This window comes from Pinus tabuliformis, chromosome 2_1, assembly GCF_031772625.1.
Source record: "Pinus tabuliformis cultivar Carrire ecotype Pingquan chromosome 2_1, CPIR1, whole genome shotgun sequence".
NCBI lineage: Eukaryota > Viridiplantae > Streptophyta > Pinopsida > Pinales > Pinaceae > Pinus > Pinus tabuliformis.
Window position 1 is genome coordinate 365,020,287 of NC_142299.1, and position 17,914 is coordinate 365,038,200.

Here is a 17,914-nt window from a genome sequence, read left to right on the forward strand (position 1 = left end):
GAGAGATCATGAGATGATGAAATAATGACTTCAGGTCTCCTCCTTGTATATGCAATGTTGAGGATGAACTAGGGGTAAGAGTGTCTGTTTTGATTGCTGGCCGACCTTGACAATTTTTCAATAATACAAATAAATTCATATCTTCATTTTTACATGTCGGAATCAAGGTCTCCTCCTTTCCTATGCAACGTTGAGGATGAACTGGGGGTAAGAGTGTCTGTTTTGATTGCTGGCCGACCTTGACAATTTGTCAATAATACAAATAAATTCATATCTTTATTTTTACATGTCGAAATCGGATGATCTTTAGATCAATCCTACACCTCTCGGAGAGAGGAATCTAAGAAAAATATCAGCTGTCATAAATAAAGTGACCCATATGGAGTTTGGCCCTAGTTGCCAATTTTAACAAATAAACACCTAGCCACTCTGAACATCAATGAAGATAATCTATAACAAAAATTTAAAGTATGCCACACAGAAAGTAACCAAAGATAATCATCTCAGAAGCAACCAAAAATGTTCATTCTTATCAAAAGCCAGAAAAACCCTTTTGAGAGTGTAAACAGTTCAGTCACATCTTAACATTATTTCAGTGATATCACATGAAAAGGGTAAATGGGCACAGTTTCCAAAAACCAGTGCAAATATCTCAGAGAAAGTATGTGCCCTTCGACCTTTCAATGAATTTAATTATATTATTATTATTATTATTATTTAAGTTTGTTTAGAAAATCTTCGGCAAAATCACATAACCAATCTTGTGTCGACGCGTTTCGAACCAACCAATGTGGTTCATCGTCAGGACAAGTTGAAGACCAATCTGGCTTAGCTTGATTAAATAGAGTGTGCAGAGATTCCAACGGTTATAATGCCAACGGCTAATTTTGACCTAATAATCTTGGTCAAATCACTAAATTAGTTAATTAATATTCCTAGAAATAGCTAAAATAGGTAAAAAAGGAATTCATTTGTTAATTTAGAAATAAATAGATATATTATTATTATTTACGAAAATTCATATCCATATCTAATATTTAATAATAATGGTCATTCACATTAATTAAATTAATCTATATTTATTATTTCAATATTGTTTAAATGGTAATAATTCTCTATTAATCTTAGAATATAGTTACATTGGGTAATAATTATTTAAAGGTCCATTGGTAAGATGGATCATTCTTATTATTTAGGTATAATGGTCCATATGAAATTAAAATAATAAGATGTATAAAATAATCTAAATTTATAATTCCACACAAATTTTTAAATCATTATTATTCCTAGAATTTAGTTACATTAGGTAAATAACATAATTTAGGGTTGTTAAAGTGTAACTAATATTATAAGTATATCATAATTCAACCTTTAAACCTAATGGTCAAATAATCAAAAATAATTCAATATTTATTTATTCCAATAAAATTAAAAATATTAAAGTTAACTAAGTCAATAGGTAAATATAATAATACTTATAAGGTAAATACCATAATTTAGGGTTGATATGTATATTAATAATAGGGTAACTAATATTATTGGTAAATCATACTATTTCTATAAACCTAATGGCCAAATAATATATATTTATTACTAATCAATATTATTCCATATTTGTTTATTCCACTAAAAATATTAAAGATAACTATATCATTAGGAAATATAATATTATTTTTAAGGTTTTAAGCGAAAGGGAAACTCAAATTATAAAGAATAAATAATGAATTCTGAAAAAATCAAATCTAATTATAATATGCACAATAGTATCACAAACAGGATTAGGTTAATACAGTAATTAGCCCAAATTTAATCCATAACAAATAAAGACCCCGACACTCCATAATATTAGGACAAACCCGCCAAAAGAAAAATTAAATAAGGGAGGGGGAAGACAGAAACCCCAAGACCTAACAAAAGGGGAATGAGGAGGCTAGGAAGACAAGGCTGGGACCCAGCAACTGCTAATCTTCCATCCATCATCCCTATTTAGATTGTTCAGTCTTTTTTCAATCTCCAGGGCCTCTCTAAATTTGCGATGGTGAAACTGCGCAATTTTGGCAATGACTTGAGCCTCCTCTATACATACATGATGCATAGTCTTCCCTGCATGCTCAGCCAGGGCCGAGGACTTGGTCCTACCATGTCTTAAGTCAGCCGAATGCTCGCTAATCCGCTGATTGATAGAGCGACCCGTCTCACCAATATAAGGGGTCCCACAGGAACAGGGAATGACATAGACGCCCTTCATGTCCTTAGGGTCAATCGGGTCTTTCACAGACCTGAGGGAGCCACGAATAGTATTGAGAGGTCTAAAAGTAGCGGGAACATCATACTTCCTCAGAATCCTCGCAATCCTGTCCGTGGTCCCTTGGATGTAAGGAAGGTTCACACCCATGATATGATCTTTAGGAACCTTTCGGATAGAATTCTCCTTCTTGGCCCTGAGGAAGGCTATTTGACCGAGGTGCCTATTATTTAAGTTGTCGCCACCCTCTTAAGGAATGATTTGTCCTCAAAGCATAGCAAATAGGATTCTTTCTAGCTGAGCACATTTCTGTGGTGCTATGAAGCATATCTATTTTTAGGGATTTGAATTCATCTGTGCTTTGAGTGAGGTTCCTTTGTCTCGTTTGCATCATAGTCTGAAGTCCTTTGACCTGATCGTTTAACATGAAAGAATTATGCTCTCTGGAAAATTATTTTCCTTGTTTTTGTTGTTGCATGTTTGATTGTGTTTTGTGTCCCTTCTTTTAATTGTAACTGATTCATCTTAAGAATAGAACCTTCAACACCATATAATTTATAATGTTGACCTTGCCAATTAAACTCCATGAATTGTTCTTAAAGGTTAGTGGTATAATTTCCCATCTGCATCAACCATTTCACACCTAGCAACATATTCGTTTCTTTGAATGTAAGAGCATAGAGTCATGTTCTGCGCCTAGCATCATATCCATTTCTTCAAATGTAAGAGTATAGAGTCCTATTTGTAGTTCCAATTCATGTATTTGAATTGAAACCATAAAACATCTTATTTCTTTGACCTTTTGTTCTTTAGCAACCATAATGGTGAGGTCCATGGTGGGGTACAACACAAGTATGGCAATGCATTTTCAACAGGTGGATTGCACAAAAATTACATCAATAATAGTCATATGGGATTGGCAACGAAAAGTCGTACAAAATTCACTGAATTGCTAACACCATTAAGACATACAGAATTCACAGAACTGGATAGTGACTTTGATGGTTCTGAAGTCGCAGCAGTGATGTCTGGTTCTCGGAGCCCAGATCAGGTTTCCATAGTTTGAAAGTCGTGTGGGGCGCTGCTGGAGATGGAGATGCTGGACTGTCATGACTGTACCAGTTCCTCAGCAGTTTAATGTGACCAGGTTTGATTTCACATGGCTATGTGTGTCATTTATGTGAGGATGTATCTGAATTAGTGATGTTCTAGGATTTAAGACGCCATAAATATTGCTTGGATAAACAACATTGTTACTTGGATATGTTTATTAGGCTCTGTATATCCTGTTGTTATTTGCCATCTCCATCTTTATCCTATATCGTATTTACAATGCTCATTTTTCACCCGCACCTAGGCGCTCACAAGCATTCTGGTTTTGAGTCTTTCTTATGCTATTGCTTGCCTGAATCACTTGAGGGGCAATCCTGTCTGTTTACTTCTTGTTTGCATCTGCTCTGTCTAAAGTGTTTTAAATTTTTTTATATCTCCAGGCCATGCAAACTATTTGGTTTCCGTTTGGGTGATACATGGTTGACATGTAAGGGCTGCTACTGTCTTTGTTGCTGTGTCGGAGACTAGCTCTTTTATTTCCTGAGTAGATGATTTGGGCTCTCTGGTTACTACTTCCATTGCTGCCTCTGATAGTCGGCTTTGGTATGCCTGAGTTTTCCGGCATCGTTTTCCGGTGTCTTCTCGGAATTTTCGAAATTGCCAGGGTGGTAGGTGGTCATATATCCTCTCATAGATTTTGACGCATGCCACAACTTACCTGCAGTGATTCGGATCAGCCTTTCATGTTATGTAGGGCTCCTCGGCAACCTCCCCAATCTGACATATCCCTTTTTATCCTGTTTTGGGAGATGTTTTGTCGACGTCTCCTTAAGTGGCATTATTCCATGATCGTGTGAATGCCTTGAAGCTTGTGTTGTATGTCAGCATTGCACTTGGGAGGGTAATCAGTATTATTACTCTTTATTGCGCTCGTCTACTAGCTGTCTTCATCTCATGACATGTGAATTAATTCCACACATTTGGCAACCTGTCGTGGCTTTTTGGGTTAGGTGGTATGGATGTCATAGAAATCGGACACATCGGCCCAGGAGGCCTTCATTACGGCCACCATGGAGGCTGAGTCACACAAGCAAAATGTTTATGGGGGCGAGCATCGATGTGGCACTCAATCACTAGATCACTGGCACAATATTCTAGGGGATGTATCTGTGCCAGATGGTGACCATGCGTCCCTAGATTCGCAGGGTTGCACGCATGCAAGGAATGAACGGTGATCTAGGCATCGCATTCGATCTATTAGAACAACGTCCCCGCCACCCGCCCTGGTTTTTGACATTGTGAAGTTAAATGACCAAATTACCAGTCTGCAAAAACGCGCCCTTGTTGGTCGTTGGCATTTCTCAGAAAGGTGTGATTCAAACATGAGAATATGGGTAGAACAGAAGTGGAAGTCTATCCTGGGTTACATGCCAATGATTGTGAGGTTGCTTCGGGGCTGGTATAGCTTCCACTTCCTTAGCCAAGAAGACCTACAGAAGATTAAAGCTATCCTGTGGATTGATGGACGCAGTTTTCTGGAACTCCACTCTTGGTTTATTGGCTTCAATTCCCTTAACAACACCCCATAGAATAAGTTAATTTGGGTGAAGTTGCCCGGTCTGCCCATCGAGCTATGGATGAAGCAGGCTTTGGAGGATATTGGCAACGCTATTGGGAAATTTGTGTATGTGGATCCTCGGTGCCTCGGGGCCCCTGATAAACGAGTTGCATGGATTCTTATTGAGAAAGAATATAGAGGCGGCTTTCCGGATCATATAGCGCTCCACTAAGGGAGACTAATCTAAGACAAAGGTTGGATTATTGGGGGGTTCCATTTCGTTGTTCCCTTTGCCATCACACTGGGCACATCTTGGCAAATTGTCCACGGCGCATGGGTGGTAGATCCAATGGTTGGAATTGTATGGGGGCGCTGAAGAAGCCACATCAAGGTGTTGTATTTTATCAGGGAAAAGTTCCACGAAAATATTCAGATACACATCATGGTTCCATCCTCTGCGTTTCGGTTCATGGATCCTTGAGATATGGCACCTCTCCCGTCAGCATCCCGTCATCCCTTTTTCCTCTGAGAAATCAGACTTACCTGGATCTATCTGTCCCGGTCAGACTTTTCGACCTAGAAGACCAGGATTTTAATGCTTTTGTTCATAAGATATGGACTCGGGCTCATATAATGTGGGCTTCCCCCATGGAACATATTCTGGAAAAGTTGGGCATCCTTCGAAGGGAAGTTAAAGCATGGAAAAAAAATAAGGCTAGGGAACAGCAAAAGGATCTGAGGGATATTCAACAAGAACTGGACTCGTTACTGCCCTGGATGATTTCTCATGTTCTTCCTGATGATATCAAGACCTGTATACATGAGTTAGAGCACAAGAAGAAGGGAATTTTAACAGCAAATGAATCCACATGGCGCCTGAAGAGCAGGGCAATATGGATAAAAGAAGGAGACAAAAACACGAAGTTCTTCCATCGCTATGCAAATCATAGGCGCAATATTAATTCCATTTGGGAAATATATGATGTCGATGGTACATGCTTTCAGCCACAAGAGGAGATAAGTAGGGTCGTTGTAGCACGCTTCCAAAATGCATATGAACGAAAGGCGAAGGTTGACACGGGAGCTATTTTATGGGTTGTATAATTGTATCCTACTATGTTTGACACCGATGATAATGAAAACCTTTACAAGGAAGCCACGGAAGAGGAGCTACTGGAGATGTTAAAAGCATTCAAGAGGGATAAAAGCCTGAGCCCAGATGGGTGGTCAGCTGAATTTTTTACTCACTTTTTTGATATATTTAAAAGTGACCTTCTGAATATGGTGGAGGAGTCAAGGATCACGGGGAAAATCCATCCGCACATAAATTCTACATATATAGCTCTCATCCCTAAGCGGTGCCCATCTACGTCTTTCAATGACTACAAGCCCATTTCACTATGTAATCTTATTTATAAGATCATTTCCAAAGCCATAGCCAGTCAGATGCAGAACATACTGTCTAAATTTATATCACCTGAGCAATATGGTTTTTTACAGGATCGGCAAAATTCATGATGTCATTGCCATTGCTCAAGAATGTATGCATTCGATACATACAAAGCACATAAATGTTGCCATTATGAAGGTGGATCTTCAGAAGGCGTATGACTGTTTAGATTGGGGCTATCTTCGACTGGTCCTGCACAAAATTGGGTTGCAACCCAGATGCGTGAATTGGGTCATGGCCTGTGTATTAAATATAAATTATGCAATGATTATCAATGGATACCCTACTCGCTTTTTCAAGGTTGGACAGGGACTGAGACAAGGTTGCTCACTCTCTCCTCTCCTGTTCATCCTGGCTATCGACGTCTTGAATTTGCGATTCAAAAAAGCAATAGAACATGATCAATTTCTTGCACTGGTAATGGGGAACAATATCAAAATTTCACATGGTTTTTTTGTTGATGATGTGCTCATCATGGGTATGCTAAATCGTCTCTCATGGCTGAATCTTTTCCATATATTTAAAAAATTTGCTCTAGCAACTGGCTTGAATATGAATTTTCACAAATCTATAGTATATCACGATTAGGGAGATATGTAAGTCATTGACTATATTAAAAATCTGCTTGGTATTGAGGCGGAATCGATGCAAAATGGTATGCAGTATCTTGGTTATCACATAAAACCAAATTGCTATAGAAACACTGATTGGCAATGGTTGGTTGACCGGTTTTTCAAACGAGTTTCTAGATGGGAATTCCGCTACTTGTATCTGGGTGGACGCGTGATCCTCACGCAGGTTGTTCTTACCCAACTAGGGGTATATTTGGCACACTTATTTCACATTCCTATGGCAATCATTAATAGCATTAATCGTATTATTGCTAATTTTATTTGGGTTGGATGCAATGGACAAAATAAATTCCACCTAATCAAATTGTCTCATATTGCTTACTCAAAAAGAATGGGGGGTTGTGATATTATGGACCTTAAAACATTTGGAGTTTTGCTGCTGAGGAAATCCTTATGGCAAGCTATCTTTGGGTGCGGCATATGGAGCAAGGTGATCAGACAAAAATATATGAAAGACCAGGATTTTCTATATTGGTTCCGCAAGCACAGTATTGGTATTTCATGTGGATCGGCCATATGGCGCAGTTTGCAAAAGGTTGCAAAATATTTTATTCAACACCTGGTGTGGAATATGGGTTCTAGTCACTCTATCATCATTAGGGTGGATCAAATTCTAGGTGCAGGCAGGGGTTGCTGTATATCTGAATTCTTACTTTCTTTTTTATATGGAAAAGGCATATATTTCTAGAACCAACTTATTAATTCATGTCGGGAAAGATCCCCCATATGGAAAACACCACAAGAACTGGGGATGGTCGGAAATCTGGCTTTGGAATGGATGCAAATTAGCACCGACTTAAAAGCACTAGGTATATGCCGGGAGGAACAATGTGATAGACTGGTGTGGTCGGGAAGAATGAAGACTGGAAATATTATGGTGGCTAACATATATATTACTCTGTGTAGTAGAGGTAGCAGGTGTATGGAGGATCCGATATTATATTCTTTCTGGAAAACTCACATTCCTAACAAAATCATTTTGTTCTCATGGTTAGTATACCACAACAAAAACCTCACATGGGAGAACTTGCAAAAGCGACAATGGCACAGGCCAAGCATATGTGTGATTTGCAAACAGGAGGGGGAAAACAATGATCATTTGTTCCTCAAGTGTCATCATGTGATCCAGGTATCGGAAAAATTAGCAATGCATTACGATTTTCCTTATAATCATTTTCTTGACATTGCAGAGTGTATGGGATGGTGGAGTAAACAAAAGCATGCTTGGAGGATAATTTTGCCCCTTTTCTTTTAGACTATATGGAAATGGAGGAATAAACACATATTTGAGAACTCGGCCGAGGAATTCGGACTGGTATATGAAAAGATCATATCATTATACTCACTATTTCTTGTACACGAGAATGTTCCCAAAAAAAATCAACAAAGGAGCCACTGCCCTCACATGGTGTTCCCGATTGCTTTTTTCAACAGTGCGGCACAAAATAATGTCTGCGGTTGTGGATTCTAGATAGCGATGTCAAATGAATTGCAATACAGAGCCCACTGGAATGCTGGAATGGGATCAAATAACAAGGTTGAGGCAATGGCTCTATGGGATTGCTTTTTTCGACGATGCGGCAAAAAATAATGTCTGCCATTGTGGATTCTGGATAGCAATGTCAAATGAATTGCAATACAGAGCCCACTGGAATGCTGGTATGGGATCGAATAACAAGGCTGAGGCAATGGCTCTATGGGGCATCTTATGGCTCACAAGTTTTCTCAATATCCCGGACATCCATATATATGGGGATTCAAAGATTATCATGGATCATGTAAATGGCAAGGCACAGATCAAACAATCAGCTCTTCTTGGTTGGTTAAGGAGAATTGAAAGTCTTTGGTTTCAGCTCAGGAGGCCTCCAATCAACCACATCGGCAGAGAGCATAACCAGCTTGCGGATGAGCTCTCAAAGAAAGGACTACAAGGAAAAGTGGGAGAAGTGCAGATGGATATATTTATGGAGGGCAATATTATGGGCGTCGTGGAGTTCACGTTTCCAGGATAGTATTTGCATATAGTCTATGATCCTTTTTTGTATAAACGATTTTCCTTTTTTGTATGTAACAGGTAAAAAATGGAATCAGAGGGCGATATGGTTCTTTATATGATTCACTATGAATATGGGTTGATATGGTTTCATCACAAAGCTATTTTGATGGAATTAACTGTTTTATTATTCTCTCATATATCTGCTATATTCCATATGCAGAGCATATTTGGATATACACTCACTGTATGTACATCTCTGTATAAGGTCACTTTATAGGGGTTGGCTGATCACGCAACCTGGATTTTTTGGTTTTTATAATGATACGAGTAAATGAATGTTGCTATGATGTACATGATACATCTGATTAATATAAATATAGCTTTTTTCTTACTGACAAGGTGTACGACATGTACAACGACTAAGTGTATGGGCAGCAAAAGAACTTTCAACAGCTTGAAGTAACTAGCAACTGTGGTTGTACAAATTAATTGGTGAGCATACAATCAATGGTAGCTTGAAGAATCTACAACTTCCATCCGATCAGTAGCAAACTCTAGTAAAATGGAAATTAGGGTTGACTTGCTCTGATGCCAATGTTACAAACATTTATGATTGAAATTGTAAGAAAATTTCTACAAATACACAAAAGATAAATGATTGACTAACATATCCAAATGATGTTCATACAATGAGCCTTATGACGATCTACTTATAAGCGTTGACAAGTTACGAGGTGAAGGGCTAATGTGCCCTTTGACCTTTCATTAAATTTAATTATATTATTATTATTTATTATATTTTTAGTATTATTATGTTCATAGCACTAGATGATATATTTATTTTTCATTGATGGCTTTTGTATGATGTTACATGGTTAGTTTGATAAAGTGCTCCCCTTGCAAACATATTTTTTGGCGTATTAGCTTCAACATGGCTATATTGTTCACACATTTCTATTAGATTGAAAATCACCTAAGTAGATGGGATATCCATCGCATGGAAGTGACTTTGAGAGAGTTGACTCTAAATTATGAGATTGCTCTCTATCCATCATGATGGGAGGCATGCTTATGAAGAAACCCTAAGCCTCATACACACTTGTTCTTTTGCCCTTGATTTGATGGGTGGTTTCACAAGATTGCATATGCTTTGAGGAGATTTCATGCTCATATATAGGTCATTGGTTGACACGCATTGAGGTTACTCACTATTTATTCAATGTACTCTTGTCCATATTTTCCATCTTCGGAGAGTTTGTTGGCTTCTTGGAAGGAGAACCCTAATTGTTTGGTCTAATTAAGGCATGGTTGTACTCCTAGAGAGTTGACCCCTTGATCTAAGGGAGCACTCCCCTGGTTGGCACCTTGGCATTATTATTGACGCTATAACCACTTTCATGTACATCTTCCAAGGGTGTATGGTTTATTGACTTGATTGGAGTAGTTATGATGGTTTTCACATTCTACTAGGTTGCCTCATCCTTCTCCTCATGGTTTTAGAGTGGATTCAATTGTACTATCATATGGTTTTGAGCTATAGCATGTGGCTTTGGGTTATTGGAGAAGGTACCACCTTCAAGCACATCTTACTAGGAGGCATATATATGGGGGAATTTTGTTAACAAAGAGAGCGCTCAACCTACCTTGCCTACTTTTAGCATGTGATTGGTACACATTGATGTTCAACCACTTATCTTGATGGTGCACTCCCTTAGTTGGCATCTTGGAGCATTTTTTAATAAATTCATGGTTTGAGGAGTTTGTTGGTCCTTACACAAGGCTATATGCTTTGGCACATTCTTTGAAGTTGTTTCATTTATATCGTGTGCCCCTGAAAATGATATAGACTTTGCATATATTTCTATGGACTTTCTTGACGGACAAGTTGGTCGTCTTCTTTGGTAGTCTTCTTCGGTAGTGCACGCTAACCACTTCTATTATGGACATGTTCTTGGCATCCCTAGGTGGATTAAACCCTTGGTTCAGAGCATAACCTAGCTATTGGGGCTATTTTTAGCATGTGGATTGGTTTGTCAATATTGTTGACCACTCATTTAGGGGAGCACTCCACTCTTTGTTGGATTTTGGCACATTTATTGCCAATGCAACAACTACCTTTTGCACACTTCTCAAGGGCACTTCATTTTGAGTTTATTTTATTGTTTGCTTGACCCTATATCAATGAGACGCAATGACTATTGGCACACTTCTCAGAATCTCAAGGTTCACTTTCTCATAGTATTTTATATTTCTTTTCTTGGTCAATGTGGTCCAAAACACTCCTTACAGTCATCCCAACGTGGTCCAAAACAACCACCACACTCATTCCAAGGGTGCACATCTTCTAGGTGATATTTTACAATAAGGTTGAAGTACCTTCATGGAGAGCACACCCCTTATTTTGAGTTAGCATGTAATATTTTATTGGAAGGAGTTGTTAAAAGTTAGCCATAAAAATATCTATAGTTACAAAGGAGAAGAGGACAAGTGGCACCTTACAAGGGCTTGCATAAGCATGTTGCTTGAAGTTGAGGACAAGTGACATCCCCACAATTGTATCCATTTTATTTGGTTATTTTGTCTCTCTAGGGCTTTGACTTTTCTACAACCAATGGAACTTCTTGTTTATTCCTATCTAGGATCTAACTAATGTTTATTATTATTTTATGAGGGTGGTTTGTGCTCTAACTCTAAATAAGATGAGCCCTTCCTCTCGTATTGGTGGTGGATGGCTTCAAGAGACATTATACTCCCCATGGCTTGGCTTATGTTGAAGTTATTTTTGAAGCTAGTGTGAATCAAGCAGATTTCTATCGGTGTGTGGCTATCCATAGTTTTTTATCTCTAATTTGTATATGTTGGATTAATCTATTGAATCTGCTGCAAATAACAATCTATGGGGCAGGCTGATTCAGGTGGATATTGGTGGCCACCTGCCAAATCCACTTGGACCCCCACCATTGTTTCTTTCAACTTTTCAGTTTCCTTAATTGTAGCCCAATTTACTATTTTTAGCAGTTTTTCGGGCCCTGAACTTCCGAAGCTGTTTTGAAGATCTAAACGACGTTTTTTGGGAAAACTGGGAGAAACATGCGTCCATGGACCAATGTTGCTCTTCCCAAAGTTGTAGTTCTCGGATAGATCTTTCTAACGAGATACTGTGCACATCAAACGGAGATCGTATGCCAAAGTTACGACCCCAGGAAGTTGATGTACCAATTTACCCAAACGAGATCCACAGTTTGGCGTTTCATCTTCTAGGGTTAGATTTTGGGATGTTAAAGGTTTTCCATTGTTTCTCAACAATAAATAGGCCTTCAAGCCTCATTGTAACACAATTCAGAGGCATGTAGCCGCCACATCTCTTCTCAGAGATAAGCTACCATCGCCCTAGCTGGTTTATTTCCAATTCTGTTTGTAAGCATATTTTAGTATTTTACATTAATGAAATGAAGTATTATTTCCGCTGCATCTCTGTGTTTATGGTTATCTCTGTAATTTGTTGCGTTCATGTTTAAATCCAAATTAGTGGTATCAGAGTGGTCTGTTTTTCTCTGTTTTTCTTTGCATGTCCCCAACGAGGTCAAGATATAAGGAGTTAGGGCTTGAACTGGTCGAACCTTTATAGGACCAGCCTCGCAAATCCCGACGACCTCCCATGGCAGATGAAAAGAAAGACGAGGAGGCAGGAGATCCTATCAAAATCTTGCTCGAAGAAGCCCTCAAGCGACAAAGGAACGCGATGATGGACAACTTTTCCCAGATCCTTCAGCGGCTACCCAAGGGCAACGCATCAACTTCCAACAGCTACTCTAGAAATGCCACACCGTTTAAGGTACAAGTTAATTTTGAAAACCCCATATTCGAGGGTCAAATAAATGCAGAGGCCGTCGATAAATGGTTAAATCTGCTGGAGGGTTATTTTTCTGTTCATGATTTTTCCAATCGATAAAAGATTATTTTCGCTCTTCTCAAAGCAACCCCCCACGTCAAGCACTGGTGGGAAACCTACTGCGAACAAAAGGATGAAAGTACAAGCTCACTGTTTTCAGCCGCACCCACTTGGGATTCATTCCGAGATGCCATCAAGGGGCAGTACTACCTTGTCGAAAGCTATGAGGATCAATACATAAAGTGTACCACGCTGCGACAGGGAAGGGACCAAGACGTGCCGGAGTTTACCAATATTTTCCATACCCTTCGCACAAAGTTGGGTATCAAAGATTCGAAGCAGCATTTGATACTCAAATATTGTGGCTGCCTACACAAGTACATCCAAGAAGAAATAGAATTCCTGAACATCCCCTCGCTCAGCACAGCATACCGATATGTCGTCAAGGTCGAGCAAAAGTTTAAACAAAAGAAGCGAGACTTTGGATTTGTGAATCTGAAGCAAGGCAAAGGTGCCCCCAAACTGCAGAACAAAGGGCAAAACCAAGGCGGGGCGGCCCAAGACAACCCGCCAAAGCTACAAGCAAAGAACAACGCTATGAAGCCGAAAAAGGACACAAGAAAGTGGTGTGAGTTCCATAAGAGCTCCACTCACAACACAAGTGAGTGTCGGGCCAAACAGTCACTGGTGGCTGAGCTAAAGGTTTCAGAATCAGATGCATGTTCCGACTCTGAGTTAGAACCCGACAAGGGGAATGACAAAGGGAAGCAGATTATCGATGCGGAGCCCAACACCACCGTTGCCACCACGAAGATCTAGAAGGAGGAACACGAAGATCCAGAGGAGGAGGAGCGTCTCTTCCACTCCTAGATGTGGGTAAAGGGCTCCCTGCTACAGTTCATTGTCGACAGTGGGAGCCAAAAGAACCTCATTTTGGCAGAGGTCGTGAAGTGGTTGGGCTTACCAACCACATCACATCCACAATCGTACACCATCGGGTGGCTTCACCAAGAACGAGATCTTCACGTGAGCCAGCAGTGTCGCCTTCCATACAACATCAAGCCCTTCACGGATGAGGTATTGTGTGACATTGCTCCCCTTGAAGTTTGTGATGTATTATTAGGACAACCTTACTTGTGGAAACGACATGCTGTGTATGAATCAAGGCCCCGTGTTGTTATTGTTACTTTGGGAAATAAGTTGTACAGGATACCGGAGGTAGCACCACCTACCGCCATCTATTTGATTACTGCAAAACAATGCAGTAAGATCATTTCCAAAACCGGGAAATTTGTTTTCATGATGATACGCCCTCAAGAAAAGAAGAAGATGGTGGCCACGACCTCCAGAAAAGGCCCCTCCGCACGACAACTACAGATGGACAAGGTCGTGGAGGAGTACAAGGATATCTTCACCACCACCGCAAGGGTTCCTCTACACTGTCAGGTCAAGCACTCCATCGATCTGACCCCAGGTGCGTCACTGCCCAATGGACCAATCTATCAGCGCTCTGTTATAGAGAATGATGAAATCAAGAGACAGATTCAGGAGCTGCTACAGAAAGGTCACATCCGTCCAAGTTCAACGCCTTGTGGGAGCCCGATCGTGTTGGTACAAAAGAAGGATGGGACTTGGAGACTCTGTATTGACTATCGGGCGCTAAACAAGATCACTGTCCGTAATAGGTACCCGATCCCACGGATTGATGACCTCTTGGACCAACTGAAGAGGGCAAAATATTTCAGCAAGATCGATTTAAAGTCAAGATACCACCAAGTACCAATCGAACCCTCCGATGTATGGAAGACTGTCTTCAAAGCCAAGGAGGGCCTTTTCGAATGGTGGGTTATGCCTTTCGGATTGATGAATGCTCCTGCAACCTTCATGAGGCTAATGGATGACATCTTGCGGCCATTCACCAACTCATTTGTAGTGGTATACTTGGATGACATCCTGATCTTCAGCCAGAGTTGGAAGAGCACCTCCACCACATCCGACAGGTTCTCCAAACACTGTGGCAACACAAGTTATGTGCCAATTTGGAGAAATGCACTTTTGGCATGACCCAGGTTCAGTATCTAGGATACATTATTGATGAACAGGGGGTACATGTGGATCCATCCAAGATCCAAGTCATTTGAGATTGGCCATCTCCAACCACTCTGACAGAGCTCCGCAGCTTTCTAGGTCTTGCCAACTTCTACCGCAGGTTTGTGTTGGGATTTTCTCATATCACTTGGCCCTTGAGTCAAGTCACCAAGGGAGGAGAGAAAGCGAAATTCTTTTGGTCTGAATCTCAACAGAAGGCATTCACAGAGTTGAAAGATCGCCTCTGCACGGCACCAGTGCTCGCATTACCAGACTTGCAACAACCATTTGAGGTCGGGACAGATGCCTCTAACTATGCTTTTGGGGCAGTCCTCACTCAACACGGACATCGAGTGGCATATCACAATGAGACACTTTCAGACACAGTCCGAAAGTATCCCACTTATGACAAAGAGATGTATTCCATTGTGCAGGCCTGCCGACAATGGAAGCATTACATTTTGGGAGAGGAAATAGTCATCCACACAGATCACTGACCTTTGCAGTTCATACAGACCCAAGGGAAATTGCAGAATGATCACCATCAGAAGTGGTCCACATACCTGCAACAGTTCCTTTTGAATATCAAGTATAAGAAGGGTAGCACCAATAATGTTGCAGATTGCCTCAGTCGACCACCAATCATGGCATTAACCACTGTGCTCAACTCTTGTGGGCACGAGACTTCTGATTGGCCACTTCTCTATAAAAGCGACCCAAAATTCTGCCACACATACCAGACACTCTTGGAGGGTTAGCATGTTCCAGATTTTCACCTCCAGAATGCGCTGTTATGCCACCTGGGTCACCTTTGTGTTCCTTCAAGCAAGCATGCCAAGATGATTTGGGAAGCACACCACAGCCGGGCTCCTGGACATTTCAGGGTCGAGAAAATGGTGGCAGTACTACAAAAGTATTTATATTGGCCGAATCTTCCACAGGATGTCGGGAAGTACATCAGATCATGCACTGCTTGCGCCATTGCCAAACCGACCATCAAGAAGCAAGGCCTCTATACCCCTCTGCCTATCCCTAATCGACCTTGGGAATCCATCTCCATGGATTACATGTGAGGCCTTCCTTCCTCTAAGCATGGAAACGACAATGTTTTTGTGGTCGTCGACAAGTTCTCGAAGATGGCCATTATGGCTACCTGCAAGAAGAATATCACAACAGAAGCCACTGCTAAACTCTTCTTTGAACGAGTGTGGATACACTTTGGGATCCCACAGTCTATCATCTCAGATCAGGACAGCAGGTTCCTCAGTACATTTTGGTCCAGTCTCTGGTCAATGCTCGACACCAAAATCACTAAGTCCACAGCCTTCCATCCTCAAACTGATGGCCAGACAGAGGTTGTCAACAGGATGATCATACACATTCTGCGCATGTACAACTCAAAGCATCCACGCACATGGGATGAGAGCCTCCCCTATGTTCAACACAGCTACAACCGGGCTCTCCACAGCTCAACTGGCCACAGCCCTTTTCAGGTGGGCTTGGGATTCCAGCCACTATGTCCCATTGATGTGGCCATGCCATTTGCAGCTACTCACACAGATTCGGCTCATGTCCAGTCCGAAACAGATAAGGCAAACAGCTTCATTGAGCACATCCAACATATTCGCCAACAGGTCCATGACATTCTGAAGAAATCAAATGCCAAGTACAAGCAGCGACATGATCAACATCGGGTGCCACACAAGTTTCAGGTGGGCGACAAAGTCTGGTTGCATTTGCAAAAGGAACGCCTTACCGAAGCCTATCGGAAACTCAGACCACTCCGATATGGTCCTTACACCATTACCAAGGCTATGGGAGACAATGCATTTGAGCTTAGCATTCCCCCATTCCTTGGCCTGCACCCAGTGTTCAATGTGGACCGCCTTCGGCCATACTTTCCACCATTACTAGACACATCCAACATTGCAGAACAGCTCACACCCACAAAGTTAAATCCAAATTGCATGGAACAAGCTACAGTTGATCGAATCATGGACACACAGATCAAGCACACCCGCCAGCGAATATCCAATTGTATCGAGTTTTCAAAGCAGGCCAACTCCTTCACCAAGGCAAGTGGCTCACCAGGGACCAAGTTCAACAGAAGTTTCCTCATCTCATGGAGGAACTCAACGCAATGCGGACCATTGCTTCCTAAGGGGCGGAGAATGATCCAGGTGGATATTGGTGGTCACCTGCCAAATCCACTTGGACCCCCACCATTGTTTCTTTCAGCTTTTCAGTTTCCTTAATTGTAGCCCAGTGTACTATTTTTAGCAATTTTTGGGGTCCTGAACTTCCGGAGCTATTTTGAGGCCCTAAACGACGTTTTTTGGGAAAAATGGGAGCAACATAGGTCTATGGACCGATGGTGTTCTTCCCAAAGTTGTAGTTCTCGGATAGATCTTTCTAACGAGATACTATGTGTGTCAAACGGAGATCGTATGCCAAAGTTACGACCCCGGGAAGTTGATGTACCAATTTACCCAAACGGGGCCCATAGTTTGGTGTTTCATCTTCTAGGGTTAGGTTTTGGGATGTTAAGGGTTTTCCATTGTTTCTCAACAATAAAATGCTTTCGAGCCTCATTGTAACACAGTTCAGAGACATGTAGCCGCCACATCTCTTCTCAGAGATAAGCTACCATCGCCTTAGCTAGTTTATTTCCAATTCTGTTTGTAAGCATATTTCAGTGTTTTAGATTAATGAAATGAAGTATTATTTCCGCTGCATCTCTGTGTTTATGGTTATCTTTGTAATTTGTTGCATTCCTGTTTAAATCTGGATCACAGGCCGTTGTTGAGGAAGGATATGTAACAAGATTCTATATGTTTTATGTCTGTTGTTTCTCTCTTTATATTGGAAACATAGATGTAATGTCACTTCATGCAAGGATTGCATGATGTACTTCAGCTTATAATAAAATCACACCTTGTTGTATGCATGTGCATTAGTGGAGCACCTTGTTAGCGCCTACAATCTATTATTTTTCAACCA

The 17,914-nt window shown here is 40.8% G+C and overlaps 1 protein-coding gene across 1 annotated transcript in view; it reads right to left on the minus strand.

The window, feature by feature from the left end:
* Positions 1-17,914, minus strand: part of LOC149200381 (vacuolar protein sorting-associated protein 20 homolog 2-like) — a 72,156-nt gene that overhangs the window by 14,135 nt on the left and 40,107 nt on the right. The gene's annotated exons all lie outside the window — the stretch shown is intronic.